The sequence below is a fragment of the Centrocercus urophasianus genome, unplaced genomic scaffold, assembly GCF_019232065.1.
Source record: "Centrocercus urophasianus isolate 14NV4802_14NV808 unplaced genomic scaffold, USGS_Curo_1.0 seq_10, whole genome shotgun sequence".
Classification (NCBI taxonomy): domain Eukaryota; kingdom Metazoa; phylum Chordata; class Aves; order Galliformes; family Phasianidae; genus Centrocercus; species Centrocercus urophasianus.
The window spans coordinates 51,157,023-51,168,924 of NW_024884142.1; the positions used below are offsets into that span (position 1 = coordinate 51,157,023).

Here is an 11,902-nt window from a genome sequence, read left to right on the forward strand (position 1 = left end):
AGAGGAAAGAACTCTCCTATGTTTTTAACACTTTTTCTCTGTTTTTCTGTAAACAGAGACATGCATTGTGGCTAAAGAACAGTTTCTGAATTAGAGAACATATCCGCTTAAAATACTCTTGTGAAGAGTGGGCACAGAGATAATGCTATTCTACCTATGCAGGTATGTCAGGACCTGAAGACTCAGACAGAAATACAACACTTTCCTTTTTCATGATATATATTTCCTGTCAGAACATGAGTACTTTTTATTAGAAGAATTAAATAACATATTTCAAAGAAGTATGTGGAATAACAAATTATTTCCTCAAGGGATTTACCAGTATAAAGAGACCTGGATGTCAAAGACATGCATAGTTGAATAACTTGTAATTTCAGTGGAAATTATTCCTTGAGCATAACATGGAGAGATGTGGATCTTGCCTTCCTAATGTATCTCTGAGCAGTGAAATAATAGAAGTACAAATTAGCAGGTATGAGTTAAAATAATGAAATTCTACTGCAAATATACACCCCCTACAGCTTGTTCTTTTAAGCACTGTAGTCTATGCCACCTGGTAATTGATTTAATAATCCATTTTCGTAAGATCAAAAAAAAAAAGCGTAAGGTGAGTACCTACTTCAGCAAACATCAAACTTACAGTTTGAGCTAGTGGTAGCTATAGTACAGTACAACTATTGTCCTATATAAATCCATTAAGACATTGCAGTAGGCCATTACTATTACTTGTTGTCTCTGCCAAGCCAATGTTGTCATCTCAGTTTGAGTTTATCCTAGAGTTAGGAAATCAATTATAATATCCATAACACCTTCAAATGTAATTGAATGAAGTGTACTTAATTTTCATGTGTTGTGAAAGGTGCAGAAGTATTCTGAGATTCTAATTTTCAGGGATCTGTTGATTTTGTACAGAATTTTGCCCTTTGAATATATCTCAAAAGATTTTTTCCAGGAAAATTGGTCTTCTGCACAATGGGAACACAGCTCAGTCTTCTGCATCTCTCCAGCACTCAGTGATGTGTACCTAAATCTCTGTAAAACTCATTTTGTACAGTCTTGATATATTTGTAGTTCTCTAAAGCAGCTACTGACAGATAACCAGTTATTTCACTATGAAGCCTATAATAACTGTTTATTTCTCAGTGAAACTTTGTCAAAACCGGCACCTATATACTGTGATTGCTGCTGTACAAATAGTTATAACTGATAAAGAAAACTACCCTAAACAATATGCTGCTGCTTCTGTAGAAGCATGTGTGCAAACACATAAATGGCTAAACATCCTGATAGTTTCTCATATTTACATGTGGGTGCGTTTTTGTTTGCTTGTTTTTTAATCCTCAGTAGCATTATTATTATTATTATACACATTGTCTTACATTTCAGTCTGTCTTTGCTGGTCTAATTCCACATGACTCTTGTCTAAAAAGCAGCATAATTTGAAAGATTTTTAACGATAAAAACAAATGATGTTGTATGCATGTGTTAATAATTTTAAAATTATATACTTTTCTGACTCTGAGATGCAGAATGCTACCATGCAAATCCATACTCATTAGAAGGAGGGCTCTCACCTTCTTATCTCTTGTCACTCTTCTCCATTCTTTTCCCAAAAATAAATCAAGTCCAACACCGCAATATCTTTTTTTCTTCTCTCTGCTGTTATGCCAAAACCTGAATTTTTTCATAGGAGGGAATCTTCTAATCTCCAGCTATAAGTTGCCATTTAGGGTCTAGAAGCTAGTGTAATCAATAAAAACTAATGTAACCACAATTTTTGGATGAATCACAGAATCACACAGAATCACAGAATCACAGAATTGTAGGGGTTGGAAGGGACCTCCAGAGATCATCGAGTCCAACCCCCCTGCCAAAGCAGGTTCCCTACAGTAGGTCGCACAGGTAGGCATCCAGGCAGGTCTTGAACATCTCCAGAGAAGGAGACTCCGCCACCTCCCTGGGAAGCCTGTTCCAGTGCTCCGTCACCTCACTGTAAAGAAGTTCTTGCACACATTTGTGCGGAACTTCCTATGCTGCAGTTTCCAGCCGTTTCCCCTTGTCCTGTCTCCACTCACCACTGAAAACAGTCTGGCCTCGCCATTCTGCCCCCCACACCTTAGATATTTATAGAAAAACAATGACAAAAGTTAAATAACTTTATTATGCCATTGTTGAAACATTTTTGTTGTTTCTTATGTTTTCTGATTTCGTCATGTCTGAAGTAGCTGTTTAATTTGTGTGCATTTGTCTTCTAAAATGTCGCTATGTATTTTGAATAGATGGATCTCTTACAGAAAATAGATCCAGACATTATTTTTTCAGCAAACATGAATTTAATGTTTCTTGATTGCCAAATACATTTTTCATTTGATAATGTTAGTGTAGCTCCAAACAGAGGCTTATACACTTGCCTTTCAGAAAGAATACAGCTAAATTAAGAAACATCTAAAAATTTTCTTTCCTATTGAGGAAGCACCTAGAACTAGGAAGTATAAACTATAGTGGAGAGTGTTGTGTAAACACAATTGTTCCAAAAGGGCTTAAAACTAGGATACAAGATAGATGGTAATGGGATAAAAGATGAAACACAAGTAGCTTCCAAACTGGCTTCCAAACTCTGAACTATGTGAACGTGGTAATGTGATTTATTGCCTCACAGTGTTTTCCAACTAGAATTTGAATGGATAAGAAATGGTCTGGTACAGAGCATGTGCTGTGAATTGAAAAACATCAGCTATATGAAACATTGGAGAGTGTTGATATTTTATCTGCATTGATATTTCTTTTACCTTTGCATTCTCCGCTACTTACTTCAGTTCTGTTGTACTGGTCAAATTCAGAAGATATAAACGTCCCCTCAAAATCTACATGGAGTTCTTCCTCTTTCCTGACTGTTTCCCCCCCCCAGCCCATTAATTAAAACCATTTCATATTGTGTTAATACGGAGATTTAATGTACAGTTAATGCATGACTTTCTCATCAAGGACAGAGTGCATGGAAGCTGCCTATATTACTTCCAAAACAAAGTTTGTTTTCCCCAGTTTGTTTTGTTTTCCACTGTGCCTCACTGATTAATACTGCTGTATTTCAAGAAACTATTCTTCCAAGCCCCAGACACAAGATGCAAATCCTACTTTTTATCCTCTCTTCACACAGCATTTTCATCTCAATAATTGCTGATATGACCATTAGCACTTTGTATTTCAACAAATAACAAGACTGATTATAACCATGAATGTATTAGTCTTAATGTACTGTAAGTACCTGGTTAGAACTGCATTATAGGAGTTGTGGAGCAAGTCTTATAGCAAGGCACCAAAGCTAATGACAACAGTTACAGGAAGGACTGAAGTTCACAGTGAAATGCTGTTCATATCTCACTGTCTGGCTGGGTTGTATAGGTTTTCTTCAAATCTGTGTAAAAATAGGGTGTCCAGAAACCGTTTGCATAGGGCTCATGCTGTCTTATTTGCTTACTTTTATGGACATTAATTTCTTAGCCATTAAGACAAAACCTGCCACTTTATCTGTTTCTAAAATCAAGAACTGTCTTTTGTATTTTCCACATATGTGGCAAACATCAGATGCCCAAGACTCTGCTAAAATTCAGAGATTTGCCTAATTTGAAAGATGGAAGGTCAAAAGCAAGACTCTTAACAGCTTATCCTGGGAAATAATAAAAATTATTTTTTTTATCATTTGTGTTTTCAGTGCAATAAATATGTCCTTGATTTAAGTGGCCCTGAATGATATCTGTGAAATACAGCATAATGTTGAGAAGACTGGGATCTGGGCAGAATGCTTACTGCAAAGTTCGGAGTGCACTTGATGTACCTTCAGCTGGGTCCAAGAGTACTAAACTCTTGGGAGCTGGAACAGTGCATTAATCCACTGCTTTTTTTTTTTTTTTTTTTAACATGTCGTCACTTGTTTTGTATCTTAGGCATTCCAAAATTGTTGGCCCTCTCCGACAGAAGTGATTTTGTGTGGCTCACTGGTGGCTCACAGAGGCTTTGGCCCCTGTTTTTACAAGCACTGAGAGTTTTGTACATGACAAAGCAAATCTAAAAGTAGTTTTCTTTATATGAGACATTGTCAAAAGCACTCATCTGTCTCTGAGCCCCTAAAGACTATTTCCATAGAATCATTGAGATTGAAAAAGTCTTCTAAAATCTAGTCCAACCATCCACCTACCACCAATATTACTCATGAAACCATGTTCTTTAATATTAAATAGACATGATTCTTTAACACCTTCAGGGACAGTGATTCAGCCACCTCTCTGGGCAGCCCATTCCAGTGCCTGACCACTCTTCTTGAGAAGAATTTTTTCCTAATATCTAACCTTAACCACCCCTGGTGAAAATTTTGAGGTCTTTCCCCCTCATTCTATCGCTAGTTACCTAGGAGAAGAGGCCAATTGGTACCTCACTGTGATCTCTCTTCAGGCAGTTGTAGATACCAATAATGTCTTTTCTGATCCTCCTCTTATCCTCTTTATACTAAACAATCTCAGTTCCCCCAGCCACTCCTCATAAGATTTGCATTCCAGTCCCCACGCCAGTTTCATTGCCCTTTTCTGGTCATATTCCAGTCTCAATATCTTTCTTGTAGTGAGAGGCTGAAAACTCAACACAGCATTCAAGATAAGGCCGTACCAGAGCTGAGTACAGGGGAATGATCGCCTCCATGCTCCGGCTGGCAACAATATCTCTAATACAAACAAGGATGCCATTGACTTCCTTGGCCACCTGGACACGTGCTGGCTCACATTCAGCCAAGCATCAACCAGCAACTCCAAAAGCATTGTGCACAGCATTTGATCCTGTTAAACTTCATCCTATTGGCCTAAGCCTAGCAATCCAGGCTGTCCAGATCTCTCTGTATGGCCTTCCTACTTTCAGGCAGATCAACACTTCTTCACAACTTGGCCAATTATCTCACCTGGGAATGGCTAGGATATTCACTATCTATTCCACTAAATAAAAAATGCAGAATCTCTGAGTGTCTGGATTAGCAATTGTTGTCCAAAAAGCACAAGTCAGTTCCACTTTTGATAGTGTTGGTTCTATAACTATAGAAGTTTGTGCCCGAGAAATATATTGACTAGGCCAGGACATTCTTTTTCTTTGCATGAAAAGAACTACGTAAACACTCTTTTCTCCTATACACAAAGGAATTTCTGATCTTAATGGCTGCATATGTCTGCAATATGCAGCTGTTATCAAGAATAGATTGGACAAGATATAACTGCAGTAGTGAATACTTCCATATCTTTCAGTACGTCCCTATAGGCAGAATGTAAGCTATATGTGATTGTGTATGAAGCTTGCAAATATCATAGGATAAACTCAAAATATCATGTCAGTGATGTTTCTTGTTTCTGAATGAACTAACAAGCAGAAATTCAATACGGGTGTAGTGTCGAGTACTTGCTAATAAGCATAGCTATCTTTAATATAAAAAGACATCTGGAAATAATGTTGTCAAAGGAATTGCCTGTTTTTATCCATTAAGAAAGTAGATCTCTTCTTAGTGCTTTTGTTACATGGGTCACATTGTGTCTCGTTTGATCAGCCTGTGTTGTATCAAAAAATGCACACACAGTGTACAGTGACAAAGCTCAAAAGCAATATGGTAGAGGATACATTTTCAGTCTAATAAGTGGAAAGCTGCAGCTGTGTCTTCTACAAAAAATGACAAGCAATGTATTTGCTTTCCAACATGCAGCTTTTCACTATTGGCTAAGAGCGTTGTAGGCAGAAGTTACCTTAGAAGAATGCAGTAGGCCTTAAAAACAAGCATGTCACCTCTAATCTGCTATGCAGCCTGAAATAATGACATCCCCCCCATTACATTCAGTAAGGGCTAGATGTGTGATATGCTATTATATCAGTGCAATCCAAACATAAATTAGATTGTGGTCCAAATTAGATTCCTACGAGCTTCCCCTTGCAGGAAGATGGCTTTTTTTTTTTTTTTTTTTTTTTTTTTAATTATTTTTTTTTTTTTTTAGCTTAAATTCTCACATACTGAGTAACTTTGCAAATCCTGTTCCAAAAGCAATTAGTAAGCAGGATGGAAGAGGGCCAAAGCCCACTGAGCCCCAGCCAGAAATATTATGCTTATTCCCATGTATTTCTTTTTATGTGTTCCCACCAGATCTCTCACAGATCCTTTTTTGTTTTTACTTTCCTCATTATGATTTCATAATTCTCTGTACTCATTCATTGTACCTTTTCTCTTTCATTTTTTAATTTTAGTTCATCTGTCACTAGTCTTTGAACAGTGTCTATTCTATCCAATTTTACAATACTATATGGAAAACAGAATTGAAAAGGTTTTAACAATAAATCCTTTTTTCAGACTTGAATGGGCAATGGTGATATTATAATTCTTCTTCCTACTTGAAATACCTAGTTATTACTAAAGAAGAAAGTGAACTTAAGGCCTCTTAACATTAATTCCACCTGATGGTGATCATCTTATTTTTAACTCCCACACTCTTTCTGATTTCTGTCCCATATTCAGACAATCAGGAACTACCATTGTTGGCATTTTGTAGTGTGAAACCTAGCATGTGTATTTTAGCACATACATCTAAGAATTTACATCAAAAGTCTTGTCCTGCCATTCACCTTCCAGTCATCTTCCAAACCTGATACTGTCTCACACACAGATCTCTGAGGTCAGAATCATATTATATGTGCACATAGGGGCCTAACTTAATTACAACATGCAGTCAGCAGGAAGATGTCAGGGGTCTCTAACCTTTGTGCAAAATTCACTGTAAAAGAAAGTGAACAACAGTAAAGGAAATCATGAACTATGCTATGGTACATACATAAGAACACATACACATATGTGATCAGCTGCTTTTTGCCATTTTTTGTGATACAGTGGTAGTTCTCTATTATTTTAGAAGACTGCCTCTTGAACCTACTCTTCCCTGTGCAAATGCAGTACTACACGCCACCTGGGAGGGCAATTATCTTTAGAATAATTTTTATTTGCTATAGAACTCCAAACTTTTCCTATAGCTTTGGAAGCATTTTCTGCAAAGTATTCATTCCTTCTCAGAAGGATTTCTTTCCCTTATGAAGAAGAAATTTTATACCTGAAACTTGGACCATTTGAATGGACCTGGGACTTTTATCTTAAATGGCAAGTAAAGACAACATCATCTCTTGATCTGTTATAAACATATGTTCCCAGCAAACGAAGCTTTTACTTCTAAGAAAATGGACACATTTCTGTGGCTTATAGTGCACCAATGTCCTTTCCTGGTCTTCACAACAACCAATAATGCTTTAGTAAATACATCTCAGGTGCTTTTTAAAAAATATTTTGTTTAAAATGCTTAGTAAAGTCCTTTAAAAAGTAATGCAATTCTAGCAATATCTTACATTTGGAAAAAATAGCTCATGTGCAAATTTGTAATGATAATTATGAATAAATTAAATCCATCATTGTAAGAGCATTTTTTCCTTCCAAGAGGAAAAGAATCCTATATGTATATTTATGATGATGCTTGAGCATGATTTATGAAATATCTTTATATGAATGTTTAATTATTTCTAGATTATGAAGCCCAGTGTTTAGAAAGTAAAGCAAATTTTAAAAGACCATAATACTAGAGCTAAGTTTCATTAGAACGACTGCATTGCTTGTGAAGCAGAGCAGTCAATAAAATCAATAAGATCCACCTCTAAATAAAATAGAAAGTCAAAACAGACTCACAATGTTCCTGATAAAGGTCATATGCTGAGTCATTCAGTGTTAAAACTACAAAAAGAGGCAAAAGTTGATCTCAGAAGAAAAATCAGGATGTTACTTCCTTCATACCCTCAATGCCTTTTTCTGTCTTTGCTGATCTTGATGCTCCTTTCTTTTAAGCTGGCTGCAATTTGATTGTGTTTGAGGAAGTTTCTGCACACCTTTACAACTGTGTGGGGCTTGTTAGTGCGGTTTTTTACCTCTAAAAGACAATCGTGTACATTTGTTTGTGATAATGAGGCTTACTTTTTTCGGTAATCTTGTTTTGCATGCAGTACCAGAATTATTTGAAAATATACTAACAGAGCTAGCAGGAGGAAAAAGAATTAAGAATGGAAGGGAAATCTTTACTTATCCTACTTGCCTTTTTTTCCTTCTTTTTTTTTTTTTTCTTCTTTTGTTCAAGAGGGTTTTTCATAAAAGTAAAGTGGCATGATCCAGGCACGACTTGTAAGAAGAATATATCCCACCAATTTTTCTTTTATAGAGAAAAGTGAGAACAGCACTGCTGAAATTCGAGATATTGTCTTCTGCCCACCAGAGCTCCCTGTGGAGAACCCAGAAGGCAGCACATTTGTGAGCTGCTGCTGTGAGAGAGGAGAGAACACTTCAGAATGGGGAAAGGTAGGATGGTCCCAAAGCCCAGTTTTGCTTGCATCACCCATGCTTTGAAAGCGTGGCACCTGTTTCTCATAATGTAAGGAAAGCGTGTTCATTGTTGAAATAGCTCAATGAAAACCAGTTATTCGTTTGGAGACAATATGAAAGAAGAAAATATCTTCCTGTCCCTCAGTGGAAAGCTAACCAGAAATGCTAACTATGTTTGTTGGCAAAATAATTGTGCTTATGATAACATAAAACTGAGGTCTGGCAAAGAAATTTTCAGAAATTATTATTATTATTAATTATTAAGCAGATGACCCAAACCAGTTCTAGCATCAAAAATAGCAAACATTTTCAAGGAAAATATATCTGTGGATCTGTGCATTGTCTGTAAAGTGTGTTCCATTAAGATAACACAGAGTATGCATCTTTTGGTATGTGATATTACCATTTTAGTATAGCAGTGGTATGATTTTTTTTTTTTTTTTTTTCCATAAGGTAGCTAGTTCTTGTGAACACCATTTAATGCTACTATACTGATGCAAAAATCCTGAGATGTTAAGACTAAGTTCTTAAACCAAATACCATTTCTGGTCCATTTTATTTGAGATATGAATGTGTCAATCATTTTGATTTCCATTATAAAATCATTCAGGCTGGAAGGGAGGTGAGGAGATCTCCTCCATTTTCCTGCTCAAAAGACAATCAGCTGCATAGGTTGCTCAAAGCTTTACCTGGGTCAGGTCTTGAACCCCAAGTCTGGGGAGTACAAAGCCTTTTCTTTTGCTTTACTGCCCTGCCAGTGAAAAAGTATTTCCCAATATCCAAACAAGCCCCTCTTAATCATCTTCTGTATGTATTTCTCATTCCCTCATTAACCCAGCAAGACTGGGTCAGTTCCTTGGATGCAGGATTACTAAGTAGAGGGGGTGTAGCAGAAACATATTTTCCGACTCTGGTTCCAAACACTGTTTCATAGCCATCCCTACTTTTGACTGACCAGCATGCAGTTAAGTAAATCAAGTTAACAGTTTCTAAAACCGATTCCTTCAATATAGACTCATTCTCTATTCTGAACAATCATATGACTGTGCTTTTCTGTTGCAATAAGTGTAAAATCCTAAAAAAAAAAAAAAAAAAAAAAAAAATAACAGTAATAAAAAAATAATAAATGAAAAAACTAAAACTTAGAAATAATTAAATATTACATATATATTACTATATACAGAGCATCATTGCTCTGAGAAGACTGACCATGATGAGATTAAGGGTGTTTCCCTGGCAATGCAGATACTGAATCTTCATTCTTTCTTTCTGAAAGGCACACCCAGTCCTTGAAAGAACATCTACAAATATTATTTTACTAAAAGCCTTATTCCTGAACAACTGTGTCATTAAATAATATACTTTCAGTTAAAAAGGAGAACTTATCACTTTGTATAATTTTATGACATTTAGATAATGAGAAGTTAGATATACATTTCTTAATTGAGGCATTGATAGTTTTGTGAACCAGCCTCCTGTACTTATAGAAGAAGAAGGCAGTTAGAGCTTTCAAGAAAAATGACAGAAATCCCTTGTACAATTTACACAGCTCCTATGAAACTCTATAGACTGGAAACATCCCTGTTTGGTGGAAGGGAAGGGAAATATGATTTTCACAGAGATCAAAACAAAACAAAAAATAATAAAAAAGATACTTCAGTTTGGATTTTAAAAAAAATGAGGAAGGAATTTCAGTTGTAAAAAGGATCAGAACTTCGGTATATGGTGATTATGAATCAGATTTTGCTGGGGAGTGGCAAATTATTGAATGGGAGGCACAAGTTTCTCCCATCTGAAACTTGTTTTCAGTGCTGCCTTCACAAACTTAAATGTTTTTATTTCACATTTTGTAGTTACAGATATTAGGGATATTTTTGCAACTTGAAAAATTCATTTTAAAATATTCAGCTTGTGACCGAGAAATTAAATTCTTCCGGTGCACATATTCCATTTCCTATTTTAAAATTCTTCTACTCTTTTCAAATACCATTTCATACAATCTAAATAGTCTTCTATGGAAAGCTTTTGAGTTTTTTCATACAAACTTATATAAAAATGAAACATGAAAGGAGGATATCATGATCAGATACCTCAAGAAAAGACAGCATTTGAATGGTCAGCTTTAAAACGTGTGTGTAAGTACATGTGATTTTAAGGTAGTTTTACCCCACTACAACTGAATAAGGATTTAGTTTATTTCTTATTAAAATAGTAAAATATGACAAATGAAATATCAATGAACAATGATATAAAATGGTACCAAAGTGAAAAATGACAAATTCTTGTTCATTACTTTGCAAAAGCTCCCTTCAGACACTGATTTCCCAAAACAATCTGTAGTTAACAGCTGCTTGGACACTTCTTGTTTGTTTTATATATTGTACTGCTAAGTGGTCTGTTTCCAGAAAGAATCAAACCTCAAAATGCAACTTTTAAATGCCCTTGGTTTCCTAAGGCCCGTCTTATATTTCACACATTGCACCTCATCTTACTAGAGATATTGCCCCAGATTAAGGTGAGCTCTTGACAACGAAGTTGACTGGTGGTCTGCCAGTTTGAGGCATATGTGTATGTATAGGAAAAATATGAGTCCAGCTTTAGTTAAATGCTTCAATTTCTAGCTCCAGATAAATATCATACATAGGCAAACATGGATAAAATTTTTAATTTGGAGAAAAGCTTAATACTTAGGTTTGTCACCTATGACCCCAGCGTCAGCAGTCAGTTTATGCTCTCCAGATAAAAACAGTGATGACCTGTAGCAGAGTTTCATGCACAGAATAAAATATACAACATGACTGCTTCTACACTAGCAAATTAAGAGTTCTAGAGGATTTTGGGAGCTGTCTTGATCTTCTGAGCCATCCAAATGAGAGAACAGTCCAAGATGGTCTTGGCCTGTGTGAACTGGCACTCACCTCAGTAACTCCAGGGCACAGTCTGAGAGTTAGCAAGAGCATTCTCAACAGAAACTCTGGCAAGGGGCACCCCACATGGGACTGCAAGAGAGATTAATGGAATGGGCATGGGCTGTTCTCTGCCAGCAGGTCTCAGTGCCATAGAGAGTGGTCCTAGGGTCATTAAACTGACTGGTGAAGGTTTTGCCTTTACTGGCTTGCATGCCCTGCTCAAAGCTAGTGGAGCACAGGCCAACACAGACAATACCCTGTCCTTCCCAGTGGCTTTTTAATGGGGGCTCAACCCTGCTGTGATGCAGCCATGGCTTTAGATTGTTTCCTAAAATAGTCAGAATATGTCCAGATCAGCTTTCAGCATGTCAGGTACTATGCTTATTACCAGATCACTGTCCAGGCAGTAGGATGACCTGCAGACTACTTAGCTGTGCTTGATTATTAACAAAATTCAAAGCACAGTTATTCTGTTTGTGCCATGTCTGATAGCAATTCCTAAACTCTGACCCTTCAGGAAAAATATTCATTTCTCTGTAGAGACATATGCTTTGAATTTTTGCTAGTG

The 11,902-nt window shown here is 36.4% G+C and overlaps 1 long non-coding RNA gene across 1 annotated transcript in view; it reads right to left on the reverse strand.

Moving 5' to 3' along the window:
• LOC122156547 overlaps nucleotides 1–11,483 on the reverse strand; it is a 47,457-nt gene extending 35,974 nt beyond the window's left edge. Inside the window, exon 1 of the long non-coding RNA XR_006167519.1 lies at nucleotides 11,344–11,483. This is a non-coding gene — a long non-coding RNA (uncharacterized LOC122156547). The remainder of the gene's footprint in view (nucleotides 1–11,343) is intronic.
• Between the last annotated feature and the right edge of the window lie 419 nt (nucleotides 11,484–11,902).